The following is a 16,686-nucleotide window of genomic DNA, read 5'->3' as shown; positions in this document are numbered from 1 at the left end:
GAGTCTTAGTTGCGGCATGCAGGATCTTTTTTAGTTGCGGCATGCGGGATCTTTAGTTGCGGCATGAATATGATAATGGCTGAGGTCAATAGCTATTAGCTTAAAATTTGACCTCCATCAACTTGATAATAGCATACTGCACAAAAATTTAGAAGTCTAGAATATATTTGATGCAAGCTTTAAAAATGGTGGACCCTAGACGTCTTTTCAAGTTTCCCCTCCAAGAAAACCAAAACCATAAAGCCAATTGTATAATTGAGCAGCTTTTCAGAATAAAAGTACAATTCCCTCTGGCCTATACATCTTTTCTAACCAGATCTTCCAGCCCAAAGGCCTGAATCTTAGTTAATTTTCCTCTTAACTTGGTTATTACATCTTTTAATGGTTAAAAGGAAAAGGAAAAAGAATATTTTGTGGTACATGAAAACTATATGAAATTTGAATTCCAGTTCCATAAATAAATTTTATGGAACACAGCATACTCATTCATTTATGTATTTTCTGTGGCTGTTTTCGCACTACAATGGCAGAGTTGAGTAGTTGTGACAGAGACCATATGTGGTGTTGTCATCACTTTGTACTATTGCTAAAAGCCAGATAGATAATAAGAGAGAAGAATCTAATCAAATGCTATAACTGCCTTGCAAAGGATGATGAATATGTTGAATTAAAAGCATTTGCTTTAAATTGATATTAGTTATTTGGCAGTACCTATCTACATGAAAAGTCGTTTTCGAAGTTGAAATATGTAAAATTTCATTACAGATCAGCATTTACAGGTGAATATTTGGAACAGATTTTGATGATAGATCTGGAGTGTTTTCTGACACCAGCCACCAATTCTCCAGTTTTCTGATTCTCCTACACCACCTGGGTGTCCAAGAATTCAATTCAATTCTTTTTTTTTTTAATATGTATTTATTTATTTATTTGGCTGCGCCGGGTCTTAGTTGCGGCATGTGGGATCTGGTTCCCTGACCAGGGATCGAACCCAGGCCCCCTGCATTGGGAGCACCGAGTCTTAACCACTGGACCACCAAGGAAGTCCCTCAATTCAATTCTGACACTAACTACCTCACAAGTTAAAATACCCAGTCCCACAAGTCTGCCCTCACTTTTTTTTTTTTTTTTTGATAGGGGGCGTGGCTGTGCTGGTTCTTCGTTGCGGCGTGCAGGCTTCTCCAGTTGTGGCGCACAGACTTAGTTGCCCTGCGGCATGTGGGATCTTAGTTCCCCAACCAGGGATCGAACCCATGTCCCCTGCATTGGAAGGTAGATTCTTAACCACTGGACCACCAGGGAAGTCCCTGCCCTCACTTTAGACAGCAGCAACAAACATGGTACTCAGGCCACCCACACTTTTGCCCAGCCAATTACAAATCAGAGGTTCCCACAACCCCCTCTTTAGGTTTGATAATTTGAACGAATGGCTCATAGAACGCAGGGAAATACTTTATTAACATTTACTAGTTGATTTTAAAGGATACAACTCAGGAACAGCCAGATGAAAGAGATGCACAGGGCAAGGTAAGGGGGAGGAGGAACTCAGAGCTTCCAGGCTCTCTCCCAGCATGTCACCCCCCCTTCCCAGCACCTTGATGTGTTCACCAACCCAGAAGCTCTCTGATTCCCACTGCTTATGGATTTTTCTGGAAGTTTCATCACTTAAGCATGATTGATTAAATCATTGGCCATTGGTGATTAATTCAACCTCCAGCCCCTCTCCCCCATTATACTGACTATACAATAAAAGCCAAAACAGTGTAGATGCTGTCAAGGTAACCTGCAGGACCACCATGTATACCAGCCACAGCGGGGTCCGTGATGACTCTGCAGAGCTGGTTCTTGACCTGTTCACCTATTCCAGAGAGACAAAGGGAGATGTAGGGTGTACGTATATGTGCATGAGTACATGTAAAAACAACCATTTATGTCAACTAACATGGGATAACAGGGAGAGGCTCTTCTCTGGCTGTTTTGACGCTAGAGGTCAGAAAAGGATTCAGGCAGGGGAGCAAGGGGCCAGGTCTAACAGAAGAGGCAGCTGCAGCAAAGCTTCCCCCCTTTTCCCGAAGGATCTCTCAGGGTAACAAGCAAGAGTATGACCAGGCCACCAGTGTGGCCCCAGGTCATCTATGGAAAGGAAAAATGTGCACCCAATCAGGGGCCACACTGCCACCTGGAGCCTTGTTTGTCCCTGCTGGCTTTGCCACTGAACCGACTCTGTCACAGGAGCTGGAAATGTGTGAGCTTTCTAGCCAGGAACCTGGAGGTCCATCCCAAACCAACAGCAATCCTGCAGCCAGAGCTCAGCCTTCACAGGAAAAGTCTCAGTTGCTGCTTTAGAAGCCTGCCTCTGAGAGGATTTCTTTCCTATCTTCCATTGTAGAACAGTGACAAAACCGAGTTGCGTGGGATATAGACTACAGGGGACATGAGCTTCAGTGGCCCCGCTTACCCAGAGGAATTGGGACTGTGGCGTGGCCGGCAAAGGGGGGTCACTGGCGCACAGAGACCTGAGCCTCGGGGGGGCATGACCTGCGCCACTGGGGAACCAGTAGCAGCTTTCTCCCGGGAGGGCTAGATCACCTGGGGGGCTGCCTAGGCCAGGGGGCCAGCACACCGGTGGCGTTGGTCCCCTGGTCATCAATTTATCCTCTGTCCATGTGCTTCAGGGCCTTCTCGCCTCGAAATGGATTCTCAAACTCTACTGTGTTTGGCCTTCAGATAGATCAAGGTGCTTCCCTTCTACAGGCATGTCAATCGTCTTAATTTTCCCACAGGTGGAGAATATCTCCATGCCATGATCCTTGGTCACAGTCTTGGTGAGCTTTCCCATGCTTGGCGCCCTTTGGGGTGGGGACAGGGGGAACGTCTCCTCCTTTTCTTTCCTCTTCCATCTCTTTTGGGTGGTTTGACTGGGAGCAGGAACACGGCCTCTTGTCATATCTGTGTGGAGAAGGACTTGACTGGCAGAGGAGCTGCTGGAGCCGGAGGTGCCTGACGTGCTGGAACTTTCCCAGCGCCTGAGCCGGGGCTGCTGCCGAGGTGGCGGTAGAGCTGCACGAAGACCAGCGCTGCTGCTATCCTTGGAGGCGCGGTGCCTATTCTGAATTTTACCCTTGTCACGGTGCTTCTCACTTTACTCCCTGGTGACTACTTTATCTTTAGAGTGATCCTTGAACGTCTCACTTCTAACTGGAGCCTGCAAAAGTATCCCTAGCAGATTGCAGTTTACCCCAAAGAACAGGATCTTCCACCAAGGCGACCACCTCCTGCTCTCCTCAGCGGCTGAATCTAAATAATATACAGTCATCCTTGAACAACAGGGGTTTCAACTGCTTGAGTCCAACTATATCTGGATTTTTTAAAATAATAAATACTACAGCAGTACAGGACCAAGCAGGGTTGGTTGAATATGGGGATGCAGAACAGGGGATATGGAGGAACCAAGTATACGCAGTGCCAGGCTGACTATAAATTACAGGAGGATTTTCAATTGCACAGAGGGTCAGCATTCCTAACCTAACCCTTGATTTTCAAGGGTCAACTGTAGTGTAAAACTATAACCTGGTATAGTGGAAAGAGCACTGCCCTTGGAATCATTCTGCAAACTTTAATGGACCATCTGGTAGTCCTTGAATTATGCATGCATAAAAAATGAATCAGACCTGCTTCTTTCACAGACCGGGTTTGGAAAGGGTGGGGCACAGATAGTTGACTATTTAAATATAATGAGGGACTTCCCTGGTGGTCCAGTGGTTAAGACTTCGCCTTCCAATGCAGGGGGTGCGGGTTCGATCCCTGGTCCGGGAGCTAAGATTCCCCACATGCCTTGGGGCCAGGAAACCAACACATAAAACAGAAGCAATATTGTAATAAATTAAATACTTTAAAAAAAATGGTCCACATAAAAAATAAATAAATAAATATAATGAGATAAGGGCTACGATAAAAGTAAGTTCTGAGCATTACAGAAATAAAAGATTAGAGTCCTTAGCCCAGGCTAAGGGGAATCTCTCTGGAAGATTGAGACAGAAAGAGGGGAAGGGGAAGAGTTCTGGCTCTACCATTCAACAGTGAGAATCTTATCAAGTATCTGATCTTCTTTCACTGTTTTTTCTTTTATAAAGTGGACATAGTAATTCCAGCCATTACTGCCAACCCATTTGTTATGATAAAGCAAGATAAGAGGTGAAAATATTTTTTTAATTGCAAAACATTAATAAACATGTTAATATGAGCATCCATTAAAAAAACTTTTTAATGCAAAACAATATGAAATTCACAGAAGAGTTGCAAAGACAGTAGCAAGATTTCCCATATGACCTTCACTGAGCTACCCCTAAAATCTTACATAACTGTGGTAAATTTGTCAAAACTAAGAAATTAACATTGGTGCAACTACAGACTTTGTTCAGATTGCACCACTTTTTCCACTAACATCCTCTTTCTGTTCCAGGATACAGAACAATGGTTTTTAATGAATCAAAGAATGAAAATGAATATGGTTTGAGATACCACATTGCAAAGTTTAAGAAACTATCACTTGTAGTATTTGGGTGTAGTATCAAAGAAGATATCCTCAATTATCTGAAAAGGAAAACACTTTTCCTTTTTCCAGACAGATTTTCTTCATATACTTTAACCTTTCAGAACAGATTAAATGAGGAAGCAGGTATGGCAGTCCAGCTGTCTTCCATGAAGTTAGATATTTAAAAGTTTTACAAAACTAAAATAATGCTACACTACTCACTAAAAAAATTGGGGGGGGGTGTATTGGAAAACAAAGTTATTTTTATTAAAAACGTTATAAATGTTAACATTCGTGGGTTGAATTGTGTCTGCCAAAAAGATACATTCAAGTCTTAACCACCAGTACCAGTGAATGTGATCTTTGGAAATAGGTCTTTGCAGATGTAATCAAGTTAAAATTAGGCCATACTGGATTAGAGTGGGCCCTAATCCAGTGACTGGTGTCCTTATAAGAACAGAGTAATTTGATCATAGGAATGAGAATGCCATGTGAGGAAGGAGGCAGAGATTGGAATCATGCATCTATAAACCAAGGCATGACAAAGATTGCCTTCAACCACCAGGAGCTAGGAGAGGGGCATGTAACATATCTTTCACTGGAACACCTTCAGAAGGAGCATGGTCCTGTGGACACCTTGATTTTGGCCTTCTAACCTCCAGAACTGCAAGAGAATTTCTGTTGTTTAAGGCCACTCAGTCTGTGTTACTTTTTCACAGCAACCCTAGAAATCTAATACAACATGTAATGAGTTTATTATTGTTATTTTAAAATTAATCAACATTTAAAAAGATTTCTTGGTCTTCCCTGGTGGCGCAGTGGTTAAGAATCCGCCTGCCAATGCAGGGGACACAGGTTCGAGCCCTGGTCCAGGACGATCCCACATGCCACAGAGCAACTAAGCCCGTGCGCCACAACTACTGAACCTGCACTCTAGAGCCCGCGAGCCACAACTACTGAAGCCCGCGTGCCACAACTACTGAAGCCCACGCACCTAGAGCCTGTGCTCCACAACAAGAGAAGCCACCGCAATGAGAAGCCCGCGCACCACAATGAAGAGTAGCCCCCGCTCGCCGCAACTAGAGAAAGCCTGCGCGCAGCAACGAAGACCCAACGCAGCCAAAAATAAATAAAATAAATAAATTTATAATATATGAGTATTTCTTAGTTTTAATTTGTAATGTAGTAATATTGATAAATGTAATCTACATAAACAAAAGCTCCTTAGGGTCTTCAAGTTTTAAGAGTATAAATGATTCCTGAGGCCAAAAAGTTTGAGAACCGTTTTCCTCTTTCTTCCCTAGGCTCCTCAAGATCTTAACCATAGCTATAATATCAGTTACCCTATAAACACCAGTGACTGCAAGTTTTTTTTTCTTTTACCCAAACCTCTTCTCTGAGCCTCAGATTCATATATGCTACTGTCTATTTTTAGACATCAAAAATCTGTACATGCCAGACTAGACTCTCGATCCATTCCCTCTCACTGGTCCTCTTCCAGGGTTCTCTATTTCTTTGAAAAGGCACCACTCGCTTATCCTCTATTCCAACTCATCACCAATCCATCACCTGAAATCCATCTCTGGAATCCATCCAACTCTCTCTGTATCCACTGCCATCATAATTTTAGCTATCATCATCCCTCACCTGGACCACTTTGATAGCCTGCCAGTTGATCTCTTTGCCTAGACTGCTGGCCCCCTACAACTAGTTCTTTTCACTGCAGCCAGAGTGAATGAGCTGTTTAAAATGCATTAAATCATATTCAGTCTCCCACAACCCCACATCTCCCCACACCATCCCCACCTGCGCCACCTGAAAAAAACCCTTAATGCCTTCCTGTAGTTTTGCATAAATACCAAAATCCTTCACCTAGCCTTCAGGACAATGCATGCCCTAGTCCTAACACTTATAAAATATTTTCAGGAGCAAATTCCATTAAACAAAATTAACGCTTTGATCAATTTTTCAATAGAACAGTTAAGCTAGTTTCATTTTTATGCTAATTTTTAACTAAAATAATTATGTGAGGTCAATTCTTGTCCCTCTTAATTTTATATTGTGAATGTTCTTTGAAGACTTTTTTTTCCTTTCTTTCTTTTTCTTTTTCTTTCTGGCTATGCCAAGTGCTTGCGGGATCTCAGTTTCCTGACCAGGGATTGAACCCAGGCTGTGCCAGTGAAAGCCTGAAATCCTAACCACTAGGCGGCCAGGGAACTCCCTGAAGACCTTTGTTTTGACTGAGTTTCCTAGGTCAAATCTGCAGTTTTAAATTTTGTCAAGAAATTTTGATACATTCATAAATTTTTTTCACTTTAGCTGTGTTTGACTTTATAATGATTAGTTATTTCTGTATAATCTGATGTTTCCTTGGTTAATTTGCACTAAAAATATTATCAAGAAAATATGATTCTTCATCTATATTTGACCTGTATGACTGTACCTATCCTTAGTTTTGTTTTCTGTTGTTTATTTCTATAAGTTATTTATTTACAGATCATTAGTATTTATTCTTTAACTAATGAGCTGTCCCCTTTACATAGTTCAGGATTGTTCTGTTATCAAACTCCTTTACCACTCTCAAAATTCTTTCAATTCCTTAAGGGTATAAAGAACATTCTCAGCATCATAACATTTTGCTTTGTAAATATATATTCTTTTCTAAGGTTTTTCTTAATATTATACAATACTATAAAACCATATCTGCAACTTGCTTTTTTTTTTAATCTTAAATTATAGATTGGTTTGTCATGGCTTTAAGGACGCTTTTTAAAATGGGTACATCAGTTTATTTCTCTATTTAATGCATTTTCTAATACATCTGAGTTTCACCTACTATAAGAAGGTAGGTGGCTGAAAACAGGGCAGATCAGCTATATTGGGAAAAAGGGCTCTGCCACTTTTTTATAGGAAGAATGTTTATCAGGATTCCAGACTGTGTGCTGAAATAATAAACACTTGAAGATGTGCTGTATCTGCAACATTTGAAGCATCTTTTCCAATTTGGCACAAGATTTGCACCATAGAAATTCTTAGGTATTTCAGCCTACTTATTCCACTCCTAGAAATTTATCATAAGCCATTAATCTCAAAGAAAAGAAAAAAATGACTGTGTTTGTTTTTTATGTTTGAAATCATACATGCAATGGTAAAATTTTTAAACAACAATGTCATTAATTGAAAAGTTTAAGTTGTCCCTTCTATTCTCAGTCCCCAGAAATAGTCATAGTTCCTTGTATATTATATCCTTCCAATTTTTTCTATGCATGTTTATATATCCTTTTTCTTTGCATACTATATATTATTTCAATAACTCTTGGATATCTTTACATATCAGTGTAAAGATAAAACTACTAATAAAAAACTAAGGATTTCTAGACCCTACTAAGTGGTTTTGAATCTGAGTTCCGCCCTCATTTTTTGTGAGGTGAATTCATATGTATCCAGATGGAAGTACCAAAACACATTCCCAGTAAGAATAATTTGTTCTATGAGTGCCATTGCTCAACTTCATTATTGTTGACCTAATATAACATCTGTGATCAAGGGAGTATGTAGATCATGCTATGGTTCTTTTTTTTTTTTTGGCTGCACCTGGTCTTAGTTGCAGCACTCAGGATCTTCGTTGCAGCATGCGGACTTCTTAGTTGTGGCATGCATGCGGGATCTAGTTCCCCAACCAGGGATCGAACCTGAGCCCCCTGCATTGGGATCGTGGAGTCTTACCCACTGGACCACCAGGGAAGTCCCCATGCTATGGTTCTTCTCTAGCAGTTGGATCACTTAGAAATTGACAAATGGGTGCTGTTCATAAGTCAATCAAAATCGTAAAAATTTTGTCCATTTAAAAATAATAAATAAAAATACTTTTAGTGACTCACAAAACCATTACAAAATTGTTTTTATAATATAATTAGCATCAATCTATTATTTGCCTTGTAGCACCTGGAGTTTAACGAGAATGAATGATATTCATAGGAGTAAATATATAGGTCTCCAGACATTTTCCATTATCCCCTGTTTCTTGGTTATTTATTTACTGATATAATCTCTACCTCCTCACTTGAAATTTTCAGGTTAAACCTTTTCTCAAAAATCTTAGGAAATATTGAGGGAAATTTTTCTTAGCTACTTTTTTTGAATAATAGTGTGAAAACTCATTTTTTAAAATTTCCTTTTGTTTTAAACAATTTAGATGTAAAGTTTTAAGATTCCAACCATTTGTCAGTTAAATCTAAGTAAGAAATAGGGGAAGATCAGATAAAAATTCTTAGTCATTTTGAGAAATAGATAGGAAGTGAAATCATACTATATTTTAGAGTATCTCTTTAAGTATATATGATTAGATAATGTAGTTAATTTGAGAACTTTGTCCAAGTTAATTTTAAAACCTACGTGACAGTATAAGAATTTACTACGGCATATGACATTACTGTACTAAAACTGGGCACTTGGAAAAATATGTACTTCATAGAAGTCTATGTGTTACGTTGACATCTATGTCTTAAGAAGACAAACTGCCTAGAACATTTAATGCCTAATTTTAAAAATATAATTCCAAGACTGATAATTCAGCAACAGAATAATCAAAATATTCCTGTTTTCTTGTTTAATAGTGTTCGAACAACATGCAGTTATCAATCAGACAAATTAAAGGTAGTCAATTATGGAAACTTTTGGTTTTACAATATGATTTGAAATTCTTATTCAAGGAATTGGTTTGCTCATTACCCCTTTCTTGAATCAACAACAGTCTCTTCTCTCCTGGATCATTTTCATCAATATATAGACAAACTTTAGTGTTCACTATCAAACAAACAAAATCTAATTTGAAACCATTTCCCCCTCCAGTCACTGCTGGTCTTTCTAGCATACCTTTCCAAAGAGAAGCTTATAGTTGCTATCTTCACATCCCAGCCCCTCCCCCATTCACTCTTTTTTTTTTTTTTACATCTTTATTGGAGTATAATTGCTTTACAGTGGTGTGTCAGTTTCTGCTTTATAACAAAGTGAATCAGTTATACATATACATATATCTCCATATCTCTTCCCTCTTGCATCTCCCTCCCTCCTCCCATTCACTCTTGTTTTAAAAATTGTGATGAAATTTACCATTTTAACTATTTTTATTTATATATTTTTTGGCCTCCCTGTGCGGCACCCTCAGCAGTGAAAGCACAGAGTCCTAACCTCTGGACCACCAGGGAAATTCCCCTTTAACTATTTTTAAATGTTTTGTTTAGTGGCATTAGGTATATTCACAATGTGCCACCATCATCACCATCCATTTCTAGAAATTTTTAATCTTCTCAAACTGAAATTCTATACTCATCAATCAATAATATCCCATTCCCCCCTCCTCCCAGCCCCTGGTAACCAACATTCTACTTTCTGTCTCTGAATTTGACTGCTCTAGGTAGCTCATGTAAGTGGAATAATACATTATTTGTCCTTTTGTGTCTAGCTTATTTCACTTAGCTTAAGTTTTTCCAAGGTTCATCCATGTTGTAGCATATGTCAACATTTCATTCCTTTTTAGGGCTGAAAAATACAACATTTTGTTTATCCATCTGTCGATGGACATTTGGGTTGTTTCCATCTTTTACCTATCGTGAATAATGCTGCAATGAACATTGATATATAAGTATCCGTTTGAACTCCTGCTTTCAATTATTTTGAGTAGATATTTAGAAGTGGAATTGTTGCAGGAAAGAGAGTGCGGCACGAGAGGATGGTCACGTCCCAAGTCACATCCCTGGGACGGCCTCCGAGTGTGGGTTCTTTGCTTCCCACTGGAAAGAATTCAAGAACAAGCCATAGTAAAGAGAAAGAAGGCTTATTCAGGGAGAAACACACTCCATAGACAGAGTGTGGGCCATCTCAGAAGGTGAGAGAGGCACCAGTGTATGAGGTTGTCAGTTTTTATAGGAGTGGGTAATTTCACAGGCTAATGAGTGGGAGGAATATTCTGGCTATTTTGGGGGAAGGGGTGGGGATTTCCAGGAATTGGGCCACCACCCACTTTGACCTTTATGGTCAGCCTTGGAACTGTGTTGGCACCTGTGGTTGTGTCATTTACCTTGATGATGTGTTACAAAGAGTGTTATACTGAGGCTCAAGGTCTAGTGGAAGTCGACTCCTCCTCCATCTTGGACCTAGTTGGTTCTAATCAGTTTATGTATCTTTAGGCTATGTCATTCTTTTAAAGGTTGTGCCCTGCCCCCTTCCTGTCTCAGAATGGCCAGATGGTATGGTAATTCTGTGTTTACTTTTTGAGGAACTACCATACTGCTTTTCACAGTGGCTGCACCATTTTACATTTATACCATCAATGCACAAATGTTCCAATTTCTCCATGTCCTTGTCAACAGTTGTTACTTTCCATTTTTGGTTAATAGCCATCCTAAGGGCTGTAAAGTAGAATCTCACTGTAGTTTTGATTTGCATTTCCCTACTGATCTTTTCATGTACTTTTTTGCATATCTTTGGAAATGTCTATTCCAATCCTTTGCTCATCTTTTAATTGGGTTGTTTGTCTTTTTGTTGTTGAGTTGTAGAAGTTCTTTAAATATTCTGGATATTAATCCCTTAACACATATATGATTTGTAAATATTTTCTCCCATTCTGTGGGTAGCCTTTCTTTCTTGATACTGTCCTTTGATACCCCAAAGGTTTTTTTTGTTTTTGCTTTTATTTATTTATTTTTTTGGCGGCTCCGAGCGGCTTGCGGGAGCTCAGTTCTCCAAACAGGGATTGAACCAGGTCATGGCAGTGAAGGCATGGAGTCCTAACCACTAGGCCAGCAGGGAACTTCCCCCAAAATTTTTAAATGTAACAAAGTTCAACTTTTCTTTTGTTGCCTGTGCTTTTGGTGTCATATCCAAGAAATCATTGCCAAATCCAATGTCTTGAAGATTTTCCTATGTGCTTTTCTCTAAGAAAATTATATTTAGGTTTTTGATCCATTTTGAGTTAATTGTTTTATATATGGTGTAAAGTAAAGATCCAACTTCATTCTTTTGATTTGTATATACAGTTTTCCCAGTACCATTTGTTGAAAGATAGTCTTGGCACCCTGTCGAAAATCATTTGACCATATATTCAAGGGTTTATTTCTGGGCTCTCTATTCTAGTCCCCTGTTCTATATGTCTGCTTTATTCCAGTATCTCACTGTTTTGATTGCCATAACTTTGCAGTAAAAAGTGTATTTTTATTTTTAAAAATATTTTATTGAAGTGTATTTTACGTGAATTGAAACACAGAGGTTTTTTTTTTTTTTTTGGCCCTGCTGCACAGCATTCAGGATCTTAGTTCCTCATCCAGGGATGGAACCTGCGCCCCTGCAGTGGAAACGCGGAATCTCAACCACTGGACCACCAGGGAAGTACTGGCTTTAATTTAAAAAAAAATTTTTTTTTTTTAAACTTTATTCTATGAATTTATTTATTTATTTATGGCTGCACTGGGTCTTCGTTGCTGTGCGTGGGCTTTCTCCAGTTGCGGCAAGCGGGGCCTACTCTTCATTGTGTTACACGGGCTTCTTATTGCGGTGGCTTCTCTTGTTGCGGAGCACAGGCTCTAGGCACGCGGGCTTCAGTAGTTGTGGTATGCAGGCTCAGTAGTTGTGGCGCACGGGCTTAGTTGCTCCACGGCATGTGGGATCTTCCCAGATCAGGGCTCGAACACATGTCCCCTGCATTGGCAGGTGGATTCTTAACCACTGCGCCACCAGGGAAGTCCTGGCTTTAATTTTTAAATTTTGGTTTTATTGCATGTTACAAGAGAGTGTTGTTTGTAATAGTTCTACTTTATGAAACATACTGGTTTTCCTTTGTGTCCTAATATATGGCTTTTGGAAATGTTCCAAAACATTATACTATATTATTAGAGCATAATGCTTTATATATATCCAAAAGATCTATCTTAATGTGTCATTTAGCTTTTTTTTTTTTTTTAAAGCTAGGATTTTTTTTTTTAATTAATTAATTTTTTTTTATGGCTGTGTTGGGTCTTCGTTTCCGTGTGAGGGCTTTCTCTAGTTGTGGCAAGTGTGGGCCACTCTTCATCACGGTGCGCAGGCCTCTCATTATCGTGGCCTCTCTTGTTGCGGACGGAGCACAAGCTCCAGACGCGCAGGCTCAGCAATTGTGGCTCACGGGCCCAGCCGCTCCGCGGCATGTGGGATCTTCCCAGACCAGGGCTCGAACCCGTGTCCCCTGCATTGGCAGGCAGATTCTCAACCACTGCACCACCAGGGAAGCCCTCATTTAGCTTTTTTTATATCTGTGCTATCTAATACAATAGGTACAGTCCTAGCTACATGTGGCTATTTAAATTAATATTTTAAATTTAAATGTAATTAAATAATTTAAAATTCAGTTCTTCAGTTATGATAGCCTCATTTTACATGCTTACAGCCTATGTGGCTAGTGACTATTCTTTTGGATAGAGTGCTTATAGTACCTTTCCTTCACTGTGGAAAGTTCTGTTGAACAGTGCTGTTGTATACTCCTAATTTTTGTTTTTAGGACCTCTTTGGTACTAACAGTGGTTTATAAAAGTCTCCTATTATTAGTGTGTTTCTAGCTACTTCTTCTTGAATTTCCTATAGTTTCTGTTTTATATAGGTGGTTGCTTTGTCAATTGTTGCTTATATATCTTTATCATTTCTTAAAAAAGAATATATTTGGAGGACTATGGCAAAGATTTAACACCTGCTTAATCCCAGTAGTGGGTACATAGGTTCTTGTTATACTATTTTCTATATGTTTGAATTATCTCATAATTAAAAGAAGGAAGACATGAAAGCATATCACCATGAGATTTCAGGATACAAAGTTAAAAAGAAGATCTTAAAAGAGAAAAATACAAGTCAAGTACAAAAAAAACCCCCAAAAAACCCAAAAAAACAAAACTGGAACTAAAATGACATTAGAGTTCTTATTTGCAACTTTGAATGCTAAAAGAAGTGGAATAATGCTCAAAATTCTGATGGATATGTGTTCGGTCTAGAGGTCAATACTCCACCAAACTATCAATTAAAAGTGAGAAGAGAGGACTTCCCTGGTGGTGCAGTGGTTAAGAATCCACCTACCAATGCAGGGGACGTGGGTTCTTGCCCTGGTCTGGGAAGATCCCACATGCTGTGGAGCAACTAAGCCCATGCGCCACAACTACTGAGCTGCGCTCTAGAGCCCATGAGCCACTACTGAACCCGAGTGCTGCAACTACTGAAGCCTGCGACCCTAAAGCCTGTGTTCCACCACAAGAGAAGCCACCGCAGTGAGAAGCCTGTGCACCGCAACAAAGAGTAACCCCCACTTGAACAAAGACCCAACACAGCCAAAAAATAGAAATAAAAATAAAAATGAGATGAGAATAAAGAAGTTTCAGATATGCAAGCTTCAAAACCTCCCATCACTGCTTTCTCAGAAAGCTGCCGAAGGATGTGCTGCTTCCAAACTAGGAAGAAAAATAAGAAAAAGAAAATCAGAAGAACTAGCAAAAAGGGGATAAGAAGTCCTAATACTAGAGGAAAGAATTCTGGGAGAGAAATGGGAGAGGTAGGTCACCAAATTTAAAAATGGAACTGATAAATTATTTGAAAATCCGGAAAAATTATAGCAATTGGGGGAAAAAGTGAGGTTTTAAGTACATAGGAAACCAAGAAAGCAATTAAGTACAAGAAAACAAAGTTATTCAAGAAAGGAATTATAGTAGAGAATTTCCTGTCAGTCCAGTGGTTAAGGACTCGGCACTTTCACTGTGGTGGCCCTGGTTCAATCCCTGGTCGGGAATCCCACAAGCCTTACACGGGCTTCTTATTGCGGTGGCTTCTCTTGTTGCAGAGCACAGGCTCTAGGCACGCGGGCTTCAGTAGTTGTGGTATGCAGGCTCAGTAGTTGTGGCGCACGGGCTTAGTTGCTCCACGGCATGTGGGATCTTCCCAGATCAGGGCTCGAACACATGTCCCCTGCATTGGCAGGTGGATTCTTAACCACGGCGCCACCAAATATCACAATAAAGTGAGCCACGTGAATTTTTTTGTTTCCCAGTGTATATAAATGTTATGTTTTCGCTATACTGTAGTCTATTAAGTGTGCAATAGCATTATGTCTTTTAAAAAAGTACATAAAGTAAAAAATATTTTATTGCTAAAAAATGCTAACCATCATCTGAGCCTTCAGTGAGTCTTAATCTTTCTGCTGTTGGAGGTCTTGCCTTAATGTTGATGGTTGTTGACTGATCAGGGTGGTGGACGCTAAAGGCTGGGGTGGGTGTGGCCATTTCTTAAAATAAGACAACCATGAAGTTGCCGCATTAACTGACTGCTTCCTTTCACAAACAATTTCTTTGTAGCATGCAGTGCTGTTTGATAGCATTTTACCCCAGTAGAACTTCTTTCAAAATTGGAATCAATCCTCTTATTAAACCCTACCACTGCTTTACCAACTGAGTTTATGTAATATTCGAAATCCTTTGCTGTTATTTCAACAATCTTCATGGTGTCTTCACCAGGAGTAGATTCCATCTCATGAAACCACTTTCTTTGCTCATCCATAAGAAGCAATTCCTGGACTTTCCTGGTGGTCCGGTGGTTAAGACTCTGCGCTCCCAATGCAGGGGACACGGGTTCAATCCCAGGTCAGTGAAGATCCCTGCATGCCTTGTGGCGCGGCTGGAAAAAAAAAAAAAAGTAACTCCTTATCCATTCAGGTTTTATCATGAGATTGAAGCAATTCAGTCACATCTTCAGGCTCCACTTCTAATTCCAGTTCTCTTGCTATTCTATCATATCTGAAGTTCCTTCCTCCACTGAAGTCTTGAACACTTGAAAGACATCCATGAGGGTTGGAATCAACTTCTTCCAAATTCCTGTTAATGTTGATATTTTGACTTCTTCCCATGAATCACAAATTATCTTAATGGCATCTAGAATGGCGAATCCTTTCCAGAAGGTTTTCAATTGACTTTGCCTAGATCCATCAGATAAATCACTATCTATGGCAGCTATAGCCTTACAAAAGCTATTTCTTAAATAATAAGACTGAAAGTTGAAATGACTCCTTGATTCTTGGACTGCAGAATGGATGTTGTATAAGCAGGCATGAAAACAACAATCTCATTGTACATCCTCATCAGATCTCTTGGGTGACCAGGTGCATTGTCAGTGAGAATAATATTTTGAAGGGAATCTTTTTTTCTGAGCAGTAGGTCTCAACAGTGGGTTTAAAATATTCAGTAAGCCATGTTATAAACAGATGCGCTGTCACCCAGGCTTTGTTTTTCCATTTATAACACACAGGCAGAGTAGATTTAGCATTATTCTTAAGGGCCCTAGGATTTTTTGAATGGTAAATGAGCATTGGCTTCAACTTAAAGTCACCAGCTGCATGAGCCCCTAACAACAGAGTCAGCCTGTCCTTTGAAGCTTTGCAGCCAGGCATTGACTTCTTCTCTCTAGCTATAAAAGTCCTAGATGGCATCTTATTCCAATAGAAGAATGTTTCATTTACATTGAAAATCTGCTGTTTAATGAAGCCACCTGCATTAATTATCTTAGCTAGGTCATCTGGATAAATTGCTGCAGCTTCTGCATGAGCACTCACTGCTTCTCCTTGCACTTTTATGTTTTGAAGATAGCTTCTTTCCTTAAATCTCATGAACCAATTTCTGCTAGTTTCAAACTTTCCTTTTGCAGCTTCCTCACCTCTCTCAGTTTCATAGAATTGAAGACTCAGGGGCTTGCTCTGAATTAGGCTTTGGCTTAAGGGAATGTTGTAGTTGGTTTGGTCTTCTATCCAGACCACCAAGACTTTCTCCATATCAGCAATAAGACTGTTTCAATTTCTTATCACTCGTGTGTTCACTGGAGTTGCACTTTTAGTTTCTTTCAAGAACTTTTCCTTTGAATTCACAAGTTGGCTAACTGCTGCAAGAGGCGTAGCTCTATTTTCTGGAGGAATTTGTTCCCGGAAGTGTCATGATTACTTTCTGATATGAAAAAAAACCCTGAAGACCTGGCAGGTGTCAGGACACAGAGCAAATTACCAGACCAGCTGCTTAGAATCTTCATCCATTTTGGAGATACCAAAGAGTGAATTAAAGACATGACCCTAAAGTAGAAATAAGAGCAAACCCCAGATAGTC

General features: G+C 39.8%; 1 pseudogene; it reads right to left on the bottom strand.

Moving 5' to 3' along the window:
- Nucleotides 1-2,498: 2,498 nt before the first annotated feature.
- Nucleotides 2,499-16,361, bottom strand: LOC114236482 (RNA-binding protein with serine-rich domain 1-A-like; annotated as a pseudogene).
- Nucleotides 16,362-16,686: the final 325 nt, after the last annotated feature.

Source organism: Balaenoptera acutorostrata, chromosome 5 (genome assembly GCF_949987535.1).
Source record: "Balaenoptera acutorostrata chromosome 5, mBalAcu1.1, whole genome shotgun sequence".
Taxonomy (NCBI): Eukaryota; Metazoa; Chordata; class Mammalia; order Artiodactyla; family Balaenopteridae; genus Balaenoptera; species Balaenoptera acutorostrata.
Note: the sequence above shows the minus strand (reverse complement) of the source record. Positions and strands in the feature narration are given on the sequence as shown.